The sequence below is a fragment of the Canis lupus genome, chromosome 22 (assembly GCF_011100685.1).
Source record: "Canis lupus familiaris isolate Mischka breed German Shepherd chromosome 22, alternate assembly UU_Cfam_GSD_1.0, whole genome shotgun sequence".
In the NCBI taxonomy this organism is placed as follows: domain Eukaryota; kingdom Metazoa; phylum Chordata; class Mammalia; order Carnivora; family Canidae; genus Canis; species Canis lupus.
The window spans coordinates 17940886-17956864 of record NC_049243.1 but is presented as its reverse complement, the minus strand read 5'-3'; the positions used below and the strand labels follow the sequence as shown (position 1 = coordinate 17956864).

Here is a 15979-nt window from a genome sequence, read left to right as displayed (position 1 = left end):
CCGGCCTCCCCCGGGACAGGCAGAGGCCGGGAGGGCCCAGGACAGCGAGGACGCTCCTGCCCCAGCTGAGCAGATCAGCGGCCCCGCCCCGGAGCCTCCAAGCCCTGCAGACGGAGAGCTCCGGAGTTACTGCGGGGGCTGACTCCAGGGCTGCAGGGCTGCCGCCGCCACTGCGGTTGTTCCTCCTGGGACCTCACCGGGTAAACAACCCCCACTGAGCCCTGCACCAGGCAGGGGCAGAGCAGCTCCCCCAAGTGCTAACACCTGAAAATCAGCACAGCAGGCCCCTCCCCCAGAAGACCAGCTGGACGGACAATTTCCAGGGGAAGCCAAGGGACTTAAAGTATACAGAATCAGAAGATACTCCCCCGTGTTTTTTTTTTTTTTTCTGATTTCTGATTGCTTCCCCCACCCTTTTTTTCCCTTTCTTTCTTTTTCTCTTTTTCTTCTTTTTTCCTTTTTTTCTTCCTTTTTTCTTATTTCTTTTTCTCTTTTCTTTCCTTCTTTCTCTCCTCTCTTTTTCTCCTTTTCCCAATACGACTTGCTGTTGGCCACTCTGCACTGAGCAAAATGACTAGAAGGAAAACCTCACCTCAAAAGAAAGAATCAGAAACAGTCCTCTCTCCCACAGAGTTACAAAATCTGGATTACAATTCAATGTCAGAAAGCCAGTTCAGAAGCACTATTATACAGCTACTGGTGGCTCTAGAAAAAAGCATAAAGGACTCAAGAGACTTCATGACTGCAGAATTCAGATCCAATCAGGCAGAAATTAAAAATCAATTGAATGAGATGCAATCCAAACTAGAAGCCCTAACGAGGGTTAACGAGGTGGAAGAACAAGTGAGTGACATAGAAGACAAGTTGATGGCAAAGAGGGAAACTGAGGAAAAAAGAGACAAACAATTAAAAGACCATGAAGACATATTAAGGGAAATAAACGACAGCCTGAGGAAGAAAAACCTACGTTTAATTGGGGTTCCCGGGGGCGCCGAAAGGGACAGAGGGCCAGAATATGTATTTGAACAAATCATAGCTGAAAACTTTCCTAATCTGGGAAGGGAAACAGGCATTCAGATCTAGGAAATAGAGAGATTCCCCCCCTAAAATCAATAAAAACCGTTCAACACCTCGACATTTAATAGTGAAGCTTGCAAATTCCAAAGATAAAGAGAAGATCCTTAAAGCAGCAAGAGACAAGAAATCCCTGACTTTTATGGGGAAGAATATTAGGGTAACAGCACACCTCTCCACAGAGACCTGGCAGGCCAGAAAGGGCTGGCAGGATATATTCAGGGTCCTAAATGAGAAGAACATGCAACCAAGAATCCTTTATCCAGGATGGCTCTCATTCAAAATGGAAGGAGAGATAAAGAGCTTCCAAGACAGGCAGGAACTGAAAGAATATGTGACCTCCAAACCAGCTCTGCAAGAAATTTTAAGGGGGACTCTTAAAATTCCCCTTTAAGAAGAAGTTCAGTGGAACAGTCCACAAAAACAAGGACTGAATAGATATCATGATGACACTAAACTCATATCTCTCAATAGTAACTCTGAACGTGAACGGGCTTAATGACCCCATCAAAAGGCACAGGGTTTCAGACTGGATAAAAAAGCAGGACCCATCTATTTGCTGTCTATAAGAGACTCATTTTAGACAGAAGGATACCTACAGCCTGAAAATAAAAGGTTGGAGAACCATTTACCATTCGAATGGTCCTCAAAAGAAAGCAGGGGTAGCCATCCTTATATCAGATAAACTAAAATTTACCCCGAAGACTGTAGTGAGAGATGAAGAGGGACACTATCTCATACTTAAAGGATCTATCCAACAAGAGGACTTAACAATCCTCAATATATTTGCCCCGAATGTGGGAGCTGCCAAATATTTAAACCAATTAATAACCAAAGTGAAGAAATACTTAGATAATAATACACTTATACTTGGTGACTTCAATCTAGCTCTTCTACCCTCGATAGGTCTTCGAAGCACAACATCTCCAAAGAAACGAGAGCTTTAAATGATACACTGGACCAGATGGATTTCACAGATATCTACAGAACTTTACATCCAAACTCAACTGAATACACATTCTTCTCAAGTGCACATGGAACTTTCTCCAGAATAGACCACATACTGGGTCACAAATCGGGTCTGAACCGATACCAAAAGATTGGGATCGTTCCCTGCATATTCTCAGACCATAATGCCTTGAAATTAGAACTTAGTCACAACAAGAAGTTTGGAAGGACCTCAAACACGTGGAGGTTAAGGACCATCTGCTAAAAGATGAAAGGGTCAACCAGGAAATTAAGGAAGAATTAAAAAGATTCATGGAAACTAATGAGAATGAAGATACAACCATTCAAAATCTTTGGGATGCAGCAAAAGCAGTCCTAAGGGGGAAATACATCGCAATACAAGCATCCATTCAGAAACTGGAAAGAACTCAAATACAAAAGCTAACCTTACACATAAACGAGCTAGAGAAAAAACAGCAGATAGATCCTACACCCAGCAGAAGAGAGTTAATTAAAATTCGAGCAGAACTCAACGAAATCGAGACCAGAAGAACTGTGGAAAAGATCAAACAGAACCAGGAGTTGGTTCTTTGAAAGAATTAATAAGATAGATAAACCATTAGCCAACCTTATTAAAAAGAAGAGAGAGAAGACTCAAATTAATAAAATCATGAATGAGAAAGGAGAGATCACTACCAACACCAAGGAAATACAAACGATTTTAAAAACATATTATGAACAGCTATACGCCAATAAATTAGGCAATCTAGAAGAAATGGACACATTCCTGGAAAGCCACAAACTACCAAAACTGGAACAGGAAGAAATAGAAAACCTTAACAGGCCAATAACCAGGGAGGAAATTGAAGCAGTCATCAAAAACCTCCCAAGACACAAGAGTCCAGGGCCAGATGGCTTCCCAGGAGAATTCTATCAAATGTTTAAGGAAGAAATCATACCTATTTTCCTAAAGCTGTTTGGAAAGATAGAAAGAGATGGAGTACTTCCAAATTCGTTCTATGAGGCCAGCATCACCTTAATTCCAAAACCAGACAAAGACCCCACCAAAAGGGAGAATTACAGACCAATATCCCTGATGAACATGGATGCAAAAATTCTCAACAAGATACTAGCCAATAGGATCCAACAATACGTTAAGAAAATTATTCACCATGACCAAGTAGGATTTATCCCCGGGACACAAGGCTGGTTCAACACCCGTAAAACAATCAATGTGATTCATCATATCAGCAAGAGAAAAACCAAGAACCATATGATCCTCTCATTAGATGCAGAGAAAGCATTTGACAAAATATAGCATCCATTCCTGATCAAAACTCTTCAGAGTGTAGGGGTAGAGGGAACTTTCCTCAGCATCTTAAAAGCCATCTACGAAAAGCCCACAGCAAATATCATTCTCAATGGGGAAGCACTGGGAGCCTTTCCCCTAAGATCAGGAACAAGACAGGGATGTCCACTCTCACCACTGCTATTCAACATAGTACTGGAAGTTCTAGCCTCAGCAATTAGACAACAAAAAGACATTAAAGGCATTCAAATTGGCAAAGAAGAGGTCAAACTCTCCCTCTTCACCGATGACATGATACTCTACATAGAAAACCCAAAAGTCTCCACCCCAAGATTGCTAGAACTCATACAGCAATTGGGTAGCGTGGCAGGATACAAAATCAATGCCCAGAAATCAGTGGCATTTCTATACACTAACAATGAGACTGAAGAAAGAGAAATTAAGGAGTCAATCCCATTTACAATTGCACCCAAAAGCATAAGATACCTAGGGAATAAACCTCACCAAAGATGTAAAGGATCTATACCCTCAAAACTATAGAACACTTCTGAAAGAAATTGAGGAAGACACAAAGAGATGGAAAAATATTCCATGCTCATGGATTGGCAGAATTAATATTGTGAAAATGTCAATGTTACCCAGGGCAATTTACACATTTAATGCAATCCCTATCAAAATACCATGGACTTTCTTCAGAGAGTTAGAACAAATTATTTTAAGATTTGTGTGGAATCAGAAAAGACCCCGAATAGCCAGGGGAATTTTAAAAAAGAAAACCATATCTGGGGGCATCACAATGCCAGATTTCAGGTTGTACTACAAAGCTGTGGTCATCAAGACAGTGTGGTACTGGCACAAAACAGACACATAGATCAATGGAACAGAGTAGAGAACCCAGAAGTGGACCCTGAACTTTATGGCCAACTAAAATTCGATAAAGGAGGAAAGACTATCTATTGGAAGAAAGACAGTCTCTTCAATAAATGGTACTGGGACAATTGGACATCCACATGCAGAAGAATGAAACTAGACCACTCTCTTGCACCATACACAAAGATAAACTCAAAATGGATGAAAGATCTAAATGTGAGACAAGATTCCATCAAAATCCTAGAGGACAACACAGGCAACACCCTTTTTGAACTTGGCCACAGTAACTTCTTGCAAGATACATCCACGAAGGCAAAAGAAACAAAAGCAAAAATGAGCTATTGGGACTTCATCAAGATAAGAAGCTTTTGCACAGCAAAGGATACAATCAACAAAACTAAAAGACAACCTACAGAATGGAGAAGATATTTGCAAATGACGTATCAGATAAAGGGCTAGTTTCCAAGATCTATAAAGAACTTAAACTCAACAGCAAAGAAACAAACAATCCAATCATGACATGGGCAAAAGACATGAAGAAAAATCTCACAGAGGAAGACATAGACATGGCCAACATGCACATGAGAAAACACTCTGCATCACTTGCCATCAGGGAAATACAAATCAAAACCACAATGAGATACCACCTCACACCAGTGAGAATGGGGAAAATTAACAAGGCAGGAAACAACAAATGTTGGAGAGGATGTGGAGAAAGGGAACCCTCTTACACTGTTGGTGGGAATGTGAACTGGTGCAGCCACTCTGGAAATCTATGTGGAGGTTCCTCAAAGAGTTAAAAATAGACCTGCCCTATGTCCCAGCAATTGCACTGTTGGGGATTTACCCCAATGATTCAGATGCAATGAAACGCCAGGACACCTGCACCCTGATGTTTCTAGCAGCAATGGCCACAGTAGCCAAACTGTGGAAGGAACCTTGGTGTCCATCGAAAGATGAATGGATAAAGATGTGGTCTATGTATACAATGGAATATTCCTCAGCCATTAGAAATGACAAATACCCACCGTTTGCTTCAACGTGGATGGAACTGGAAGGTATTATGCTGAGTGAAATAAGTCAATCGGAGAAGGACAAACAGTGTATGTTCTCACTCATTTGGGGAATATAAGTAATAGTGAAAGGGAATATAAGGGAAGGGAGAAGAAATGTGTGGGAAATATCAGAAAGGGAGACAGAACATAAAGACTCCTAACTCTGGGAAACGAACTAGGGGTGGTGAAGGGGAGGAGGGCGGGGGGTGGGGGTGAATGGGTGATGGGCACTGAGGGGGGCACTTGACGGGAAGAGCACTAGGGTGTTATTCTGTATGTTGGTAAATTGAACACCAATAAAAAATTAATTTATTAAAAAAATGGAAAAGGTAAAAGCAGAGTTTTTTTTTTTTTTTTTTTCCCAGAGTTGTTTTTATTTTTAGTTTTGGTCAGAGAGTAAAGGAGAGCTTGCTGCTCTCCTTTACCAGAGTTTACCAACCTATACCAGGGAGTTTGGGGACAAAGTGATTCTTTGCCTTCAGGCAGACACATTCAAGGCAGCTGAACCAAACTAATTTAAAATTATTGGGTAGGGCAGTCAGAAGGACAATGGGACCACGAAGAAATAAAGTCTACATGGAGTAGGCCATTGGAAAAAAAAAAAAAAAAAGAGTACCAAGAAGAAAGCTGCATGCCCAAGGAAAGTGAACCATCTAGGTCATGGACATGTAACTGAGAGATTTTTCCCTCCTCCAGCATACAATCACCAATAAAAATATGCCAAGCTTAAAGAGCATAAGACCACATTTACAGCTCTGCTCAATCAAGAACATTCCTGCAAATTCATCATCCTTTGTTTTCCCAAAATTTTGACTCTGAGTGGGCAAGATGAGAGAATAGGTGGAAACACAAGGCAAGTTAGAAGAAAAAGTTAACTGTACCTCTTTTCCAGCAGAAGACCACAGCAAGGGGAAAAATGTAGAGCTGCAATTAAATTAGGAAATGGTGGTTGTCACATGGTTCCAGATGTGTTTAAGGACTTAATCATGGCTATTTTAATGCTTTAATACAACTGTACCCTTATTTATTATGAATGAGCAAAACAATATGAAATTCTCTTAATCTAATGGCAGTAGTTAGGAACTTGGAGGTCACACGTGGCTGTGGGATGTGGTGTCACCATAAGGCAGCCGTGAAACATGGCCACATAGATGATAGAAAGCAATTTCCCATCTACATGTTACCATTTTTAATATTAATTTCAGCACTTCTGCTTTTAAAGCCACTACACTCTTCGTAAATAATCTCAGTTCACAAAATCTTTAAAAAAATATATTATGATAACTTCCTTGTTATGACAGTTACATTTGTTTTGCTTAAGGATTATTCATCAGTTTTGTGAGTTCTTAGCCTTCTGAAGCCTTGAGTAAGAATACAAATACTTTCCAATATCTGCAAAAGTAGTTTTGTATCAAAAATTCAATGTAACATACTCTGAATGTTCTGAGCTCAGCTGATTATGGAAAATTGCCTTCTTCTGATGAAGTAATCTGCATCTTGATTTTGTCACCATGGTAAAAACAGCTTCTTCCAAATTGTTTTACAAGGAAATTGGTACTTTGGAAACAATGTCTCTTTTCTTTAGAGAAAAATACATCTTTGGAAAATGATTTTTTTCTTTTAAAAAGAACCTGCTGCTCAAAATTTCTTAAAATACATTCAATTATTGTTTTTAATTTCCTTTTTCAATTGTTGCTGTGGAAAGATATTTTAGTGTCATAAGTAGTCTATAATAAAATGAACACAGCAGATTGTGATCTAAAACAGTAAAAAGTGTTTTTATATTAAAATACTGATTCTGTATGTTGGAAAGTTTCTGAAAATGAAAAAGAATCATTGATTAAACTGAATAATAACATATGAAAATATATAATTAAAAAATCTAAATTTTCCCTGTAACAAATATTCACTTTCTTATGTTTTAGCTTATTTTTTTTATTATTTAGCTTAAAATCATCTGATAACTTAGGCACCCAAAGATCTTTTGATTTGACCAAGGAGGCATAGCCGTCTAGGGACAGGATCTGGCCTCCTAAGAAAACATTGCCTGCTGTTCCTCTGTTCTTTGCATTACAATGAGTCCTCTGAGTCATTCTGAGAGTTAAAAGTGAGGGAACAATGAACCTAGAAGTAATTTTTAGACCTTACTTTTTAGGCATTTTGCAGCTCAAAAAAAGGCAGTATTATATAGTAAAGAATTTGGCTTTGAAGTCAGACAGACTTAGACTTGAATATTGGCTCTGCCTCTCATTGACTTGGAGATTTCAGGATTTAATTAACTTTTGGGTCTTTGTTTTCTCGTAATAGACATTCAGTGAAAGGCACTTGTTATCCCTGACCCAGTAAATGTACAGACAATTGGAATGCTGGCAGGTGGTTGCTTCTGTATGAGAAAACGAAACACATGTAAAATGGAAAACACAGTGAACGATAAGATAAAAGTAATATGAAAACAAATATGAAAAGTTAGACAAGACAACCATAGATTTTTTTTTTTTTTTTTTTTTTTTTTTTTTAGTGTAGAATGTGACATTTCAAAGAGATTCACAGAGATCATTAAAGTCCTTTGGATTAACTGACACTGGAACTGAATCTTCAACAAACTGAATATTGGAGAACTGTATCCTGAGTGCTTGACTCTGCAGCATGCACTGGACGAGGGGTTCAAAGTTTACATACAACCCCTATCCTCTATGGGGGCTTAGGACACATAAATCAGCAATTATATTGCAACAAAGTGAATCATGGATATAAGACATGATGTTAAGTGAACAGAGAGGAAAGTGTTGGTCAACAATACATGTGTGCACGTGTGTGTTGATGGGTGGCTGTGCACATGTGTCATATAGCAAGAGTTAAGGACTGGTGAATGATCATTCACAGACCAGGAGATGTTGGTGAGCTGAATTAAAATATGTTCTTAGGGGGATGCCTGGGTGGCTCAGTGGTTAAGCATCTGCCTTTGGCTCAGGGCATGATCCTGGAATTCCTGGATTGAGTCCCTGCATGGAGCCTGCTTCTGTATCTGTCTCTGTCTCTCTCTGTCTCTCATGAATAAATAATAAAATCTTTTAAAAAAATTTGCCCCTAGAGTCCTATCATTCTTTTGTAGCACTTTTCTTGATTTGTAATTTTATACAAAATTATATATGCAATTGTGTATTTAACACCTGTGTTCCCCACTAAAATATAAGATTCGATCAGCTATGTCTGCATACTATGTCAGTATTTTATTTATACTAGCTGAAAACCAATGGTAATTTTGAAGAACATCCTTAAGTCATCAAACTATCATTAATTTAGTATTGCCAAACTCTTATTAATTAGCCTGTAATCACATTGAGCAAGCATTGGGGAAACTAAGGAAAGAGCTTACCATTCATGTGGAATGTGCCTGCAGTTCACTCCTCTATGGTAGGACCCTGCAGGGAGCCAGCAGAGAGGCAGATATTTTAACATCTGCCCTCATCTCTCATTCTGAGTTCTCTAATGTGTACTTCCCTCCACCTTCAACCCTGATCTTTTTAAGTAGCATACCAGCTGATAATAATACTGTTAGCCACTTGCCATATATCCAAGGAGAACTTAACTTCATATTGTCTTTTTTTTTTAATGCAAAATGACCACAAGATATACTGATTGATGTTCTGCTCACTGGGAGAATTTATCTTTTTGATAGGCTTTCAGGGACACTTCTGAGTCTGGCTCAGTAACTCCAGAGCAATTCAATTCCTACTTGGATTAGCATATTATGAGAGCCATTGGCTATAATATTTTCCCCTCCTTGGTCATCTCACACAGAGAACACCCCATGTTGCCATATGTTGAAAAAGAAATAGCATTATATATAAGTAGGCCAGTGGAATTTTTAATCATTTGCTAACAGAAATTTCTTCGTGTTTTCAGAAGAAACCCTATTTTGGAATATGCCTTTTCTAATTGATAAAGTAATGTTGCTGATTGTGTCCCACCTCATGCTGTGGCAGGTCAGTGTGTATGCATTTCATTATAGGACGCTCTACTCACAAGTTTATTTGATAGACCTTGTAGATCAAGTCAGAACAGATTTGGAACTTTTGGTCAGACAGATAAATACAAATTTAGAAACCCAGCCATATGTTTTGGTCCTAATCTCTCTTCATGTTAGCCCCCACCAAAGAAGCCTACCAATCAAAATGTTTTCATTATCTTTCCCCAACTCCACTAGATATCAAGGAGGCTTACCCTCCTTCTTTGGGGGAATCAAATACTGAATCTAGGCCTGTGCACCCCCAAACTCCAACATCCTCCTTGAAGTTAGGTACTCCATTTCAATACCACATCTTTCATATTATCATCATTGCACATTTATAAAATATACTGATGCTCTTTCGCCAATGCATTTATTATTGTTCTTTCATGGGGGAAAATGAAAGACTTACAGAAAATATATTCTTCCAACATTTCTACTTACAATTTGAATTCCACATTCTTATTCAATCTGGAATGTTCAAGCACAGGTGCATTTCTAATTGCTTTGTAGTCTACAGTTTATGACTTTGTAGCTAACCAAGAAATTAAAAGTTGATCACACTAGGGATGCCTGGGTGGTGCAGTTGGTTAGGCATCAGACTCTGGTTTTTGGCTCGGGTCCTGATCTCAGGATTGTGAGACTGAGCCACAGGTCAGGCTCTGCACTCTGCCCAGAGGCTGTTCTCCTTCTGCTCCAACCCCCCTACTCTCTCTCTCCCTCTAAAATAAATAAAAAATCTTTTAAAAAATATTGACCACACCAAATGAAGAAATATGTCAGAATGTTTGTTGTATTTATATTACTGCATGAGAATCTGAAAAACATATCTGCATAATTTTTCTAAATTAAATTTATGGTCTCCCTTATTCCATGATTTCTTCACTCATTCTCATCTTATAAGTGACAATATACTGCCCCAGTTTCTTAGACTAGAAACCTCAGTGTCCTTTATTTTTATCTTACTTTCTATTTCATTAGCAGGTCCTACTGACTCTACCTCCAAAAGTTATCCTAAATCCAATCATTTTTTCCAGTTTCACTTTTTTCAGAAAGCAAAAATGGTGTGCTCTGAACAGCAGTAGGAAGTGTTATTTCATGATGTTCTTTTAGGATTCACAGCACTCAGTGATTTCCCATACCTACAGAATAAAACCCAAATTTTTAGCATGGCCTACAAGACCCTCCATAAACTGGCCCCTGCCTATCTCTTAAACCATATTTCCAGTTTTCTCTGTCTTACAATCCACCTCAGCAACACTGTTTTTGCATTATTTTTCAGACTTTTCAACATTTTCCTCTTTATCTTCCCCAATGTTTGAAAGATTATTTATTCATTCATATTTCCCCATCCCTCTGCTCTTTCACATCACCCCAGTCTCTGCTTAAATTTCACTTCAGAAAAGTATTCCTTGATTATCTATCTAAAAGCCCACAGTGATTCTTCCTCACTATATTCTTCCCTATTACCCTATTTTATCAATATTTATTGCATGCCAGTATATTTATTTACTCACTAGTTTATTGTGTTCCCTAGTAGAATGTAATCCCATGAGGTCAGGTTCCTTTATGTCTATCTACACAACTATATCCTCAGACCAGTGACTGGCACACAATAAGAGCTGAAGGAAATATCTGTTGAATGACTGACTGACTGAATAAATAAATAACTACTGTAGTCAAGGACAAATATAAAAAGATTCTGAAACAGGGCAGCAATAATTAGAATGGAAAAGATGGAATACAAAATATTACACAAAAAGAATGGAAGATGACTGTGAATGGAAGATAGAAAGAGAGAGAAAACTGTGAAAGATATTTTACATTTTTTATCTATATTTCCAGGAGACTAATGGTGGCTTTATCCTGGACATGACAACATAAATAATGGATAGATTACCAATTTTCACGTGTGAGATGAGATGGAAGATTTGAGGTTGAAGAAAGAAAAAATAGTCAGTTGAGGGAAGAATGAGATTCCTTTCAATAACTCAAAGTTCAGGTAAACCTCTGAAAGCTAATCATTGAAAAAAGGCAAGAGAATAGTGTGTTCTGTTTACGTAAACAACTCAATATATACATCATGATCAGTGATAATAACATCAAAAGAATGAAACTGTCAATAGAAAAATGTATAGAATAAGAAAACAGATTTCAGAGAAGCAAAACTCAGTGGTATGGATTCATCACTGCTCAGAAATAAGAAATAATTTGGGGGAATATGAGAAATTTGGCCCCTTGATAGTGTTCTCTGCTGTGTGAGGTAGGAATAATTTACTATGATTCTTCATGAAATAGATGAAACATCTCGAGGGTATCTGCTTCTCTATTCTTTCATTCCATGGTCATCAGGCAAGCTTTTGATCAATAATTAATTTTCTTATATAGGTCAAATACCAGGAAGTGAGGTGCTTTAGCTGGAAATGTGATCACTGAAGAAAATTAATATATTGGAAATTTGATTTATTTATCAGTCTCTTGTGAGTTAACATTGGTTTAATATTGGTTTTAGAGCTTGAAAAATCCAAGTATTCAAAAAATCCAGTTTGTGGACTTTTAAGGATGAATATTTTATCTTGGATGTTATGAGAATGTTTCTTGGATGCTTGGCCTAGCTATTAAATTACTCTTACCTAATTGTACATTTGCTTCCCTATTTCAAGAAATTATCTGACTTTCCACATATTTCAATCATGGAGGATTTGCGGATATTCATTTTTTTTAGAGTAATTAAGGATTCGTAGAATGAGAGCTAAGATAATGGGCTTTGATAATAGTTTAGAAAGGAAAGGTCATAAAATCCAGGAACTTACCATATCCATTCGAATCTAATTTGGTGATATTTAATGATGAACTTGAGTCCTTTTCCTTTTCCCTTTTTCTTTCATTTTTCTCTAGAAAATAGGGGAAAAGTTAAGTTGTTGAATGTAATATTAGTATATGTCTAAATTTTTATCATGAATCTTTTGTTCATAGACTTTTATTATAAATAGTGGTTTAGGAATTTTGTCAAAAATCTTTGAGAATTTTGTCTAAAGTGTTATGATTTAAATGCTCATTATACAAATTTATACTTAAAATCTCTACTATAAGTTCCTTAAAGTATATGTATTATTTATTTTTGAATATCACATAAAAATTAGCAAAATATTTAGCATAAAATATGTAAGATAAGGATTGAATATTGATAGTCTGAAAACCCTATGTGTCAAGATTTCTCTGACTGTAGTCAACAGGACCTAACCTTGGAGAACTTAAAGGCAAACTTAGAAGGATGGGGCTAACTCAATGATTCAAAGGAAAAAGCTACAGAGCAAGGATTTAGAAATCAGTGGAATCTGGGCAGACCAGCAAACCTCTATATATTTGACAGCATATTATAAAGTATGATAAAATAGAGAAATATTGTTAGTTTGCCTTATTTTTTAAAGACTTTATTTATTTATGAGAGAGAGACAGAGAGAGAGAGAGAGGCAAAGATACAGGCAGAGGGAGAAGCAGGCTCCGTGCAGGGAGCCTTACATGGGACCCCATCCCAGGTCTCCAGGATCACACCTGGGGCTGAAGGTGGCGCTAAACCTCTGAGCCACCTGGGCTGCCCAGTTTGCCTTTTATCTCTGGTGGTTAACACTTGGAACATTTCAGTTTCAGTCACTTAACCCTGTTTTTTAAAAAATTTTGTTCCTCTGTTAATAATATGTATATTCTAAACCTATTTATATTTTGAATAAAATGGTCACAAACAACAGTATCATGTTAAATATGCACCCTATATAGTCCCCTATTACCAGGTGTTTGTGATTTTTAGTTTTTGTGTGTTACAAAATGAAATAAATGAGGAGCAAATTACTGTGCAATAGAAAACAGTGATGCAGCTGTGATAAATGTAGGTTTCAGATAGTAGCAATCAATAGTCTAAAGGAGCCATTTATTAATGTGTAGCAGAAGAAATGGACTGGATTAGGAAAACAAAAACAATAACTTGCCATTTCCCAAATGGGTTGTAATAAGATAAAATATCAAAAGTAAAACCTCAATCATCACTATTGTTTCTTAAGGGTACAGTTAACAATGGCACATCCATCAAACAACACTAAAAATTATATGCATAAGGGATTATTATGAAACTAAAAATGTAATAACAAGTGAGACCATAAAAATTTCCAAAACACATGACAATAGTTTTTTATTTTATTTTTATTTTATTTTTTGCTTTAGAAGTCTGGTTACCTTGGAGTTCATTTAAACTAAAAAAAAAGGTCATAATGTTTTCACACAATACTTTATAAAGAACGCTTTAAATAACAATTGTGAAAATAACAGGAAGAGTTATGGAATACTGCTTTTGTGATCCCTACAAAACATCAACATTTTGGATTATACAAAATTTAAAGTAATGATTCAAACACTTTTTGAAATACTGAACAGAAAAGCAACATTGAACTTCTATACTGATGTTATACAACTTCTATCTAGTGCCTTGACTTATATCCAAGAACAAGAGTTAAGACTCTTCTCTAGTTTTGGTAAACAGCTGCATGGTAAACTTAAATGGCTTTCCATCTAAGTTTTTACCTGGATTTTACCTGGGAGTAACTTCTTAAAATTTTTATTTAAAAGAGGGCAGGTCTGGCACTTTTATACTGATGTTACCAGTATTACTATCTCTTGGGATTTCAGGAAGATCCATATTCTTTATAGCTTGATACAGCATGGGCTGGAGCTCATGCCTCAGATTTCTCCAGTTTATTTTGTGCATCGATTTGTGTGACAACCTCATTCATGTTGGTCTCCAATACCATTATCCCCCATCATCAATTCTGCAAGAATATTGTGAACTTGGTTTACATAGAAAGTAAATCCAGTTTACAGCAATGTTTCCACAAATATCTTGAGTTCTAGGGACATTATGAATGATTTTCAGGAGACGGGAGGGGTGGATTCAGGGGTCAGATCTGGATACACATGGTAAGAGACCCATGAATCTTGGGCTTCTTCTGTGGCTGTATTGATTTAAAATGCCAAGATCACTTTCTGAAGAATCCACACAGAAGACAAAATATAATGTTGCATTGTGTCTGTAAATCAGTTTGTTGTCATACCTTCCAATTAACAATCCTTCTTCCAGGAGACTACATTTTCATCTCTCTTTGTAACCAAATGCACTGCCTCCCTGATGATTTGCTATTGTGTGTCTCCACTCTAAGGTTGGTAGAACTTGGAGAGCCTCACTTTCCCATGGCTGTTGAAGATAGGAATCGTTTTGATCATGGCTGAGCGGGGCTAATCGGGTGGGGGCTGGGCACCAGGGCAGGTGTGGGAATGCTAGCTTTGTCAGATCTCTCCAGTGATCCTCCCCCACCCCACATCTCACAAGCACACGTATCTTTAAACAGTAGATTTTTAATAAAGATTGAATATCTAAACTTCATTATTGTAAAAGACAGCCTGTAAAACAGCCTAGGTGTTATCCTGGCAGTGATTTATGTAAATAATTAAATGCAACGGCATCGTAGATACCGTTTGGCAAATGTGTATATATAACGATATATATTTATCATCACTTTATTTTGGTGACATTTCTGGTCTCTTTGATTTAATTTCTCCTCGTTTGGGTCATATTTTCATCCTTCTTGCCTGGTAATTTCTGATTGAAGTCCAGACACACCGAATTGTACCTTGTTGAGCACTGAATATTTCTATAAATCTAAAAACATTCTTGAGGTTTGATTTCAACCCAGTTGGGTTACTTGGAAGTAGTTCGAACCTTACCTAGGGCCAGAGGAACTCTTTAGTCTTGGGCTAATTTTATTTCACTCCTAAGGTAATACCTTTCTTAGTACTCTACTCGATGGCCCAATATTTATACCATTTTCCCACCTGGGTGGAAGACAAACTACTCATTGCTGTATTTGAGCTCTGGAGATTGTTTTCTCTAAACGTGCTTCAGGTGGTTCTTTTCCCAGGCTCTGGGATTCCCCTTAAGCGTGGGTAAATTAGTACCCAATTGCATATCTGAAAGGGATTGTCTACCTATCTCTGAGAGTCTCTTTATGTATAGCTTACTTTTTTACCAGTACTCAACGCTAAAACTCTAGTTGCTTTGATCTGTATAGACTCTCATCATCGCAGCTCAGGGTGACAGGCAGGTCACCGTGAAAGTCTGCTGCATGGCTGAGAATCCCACCTGGATGTGCCCCTGCTCTACAATTTTAGTCTATTTCACTGCAGATTGATGACCCTGGGGTATCAGAAGCACTTCATTCTGGCCGTCTGCTTCTATGAGTGCTCCTAGTATCTGGGACCTTGGAATCATCAGGTAGATCCCAGCAGGCAGGGAGGGCAAATGTCGGGCATGCCACTATGCTGGGCAAATTGTCAGCAGTAGCGGGCAAAATGGTGCACAGTTTATACTTGCAGAGCCAACTAGCTGGCAGCTGGGACTGGAATTGGGGAAAGAGCCACTGTCTTGCCAGGGCCTCTGCTACCCCTTCCCCTTTTACTGCCACTCCCCACTGACCTGTTTGAGAAGATTGGGAGCAACTCTTTGGAGGTGAACACCAGGTACTGGAACAGTGGGCAGTGTCTGCAGAAGCAGTTCCACCCTCCTTGGAGCCTTCCAAATGTGGCCCAGGCTGCCCCTTCACCAGCCCTGCCCCCTGCTGGGAGCTCTTCTACATTCTCACAGCCTCCTCTGCTCCTGTGCTTCCTTTC

At 38.1% G+C, this 15979-nt stretch overlaps 1 pseudogene; it reads right to left on the bottom strand.

Annotated features, from left to right (window-relative positions):
- Positions 1-13874: 13874 nt before the first annotated feature.
- LOC100682554 lies at positions 13875-14536 on the bottom strand (annotated as a pseudogene).
- Between the last annotated feature and the right edge of the window lie 1443 nt (positions 14537-15979).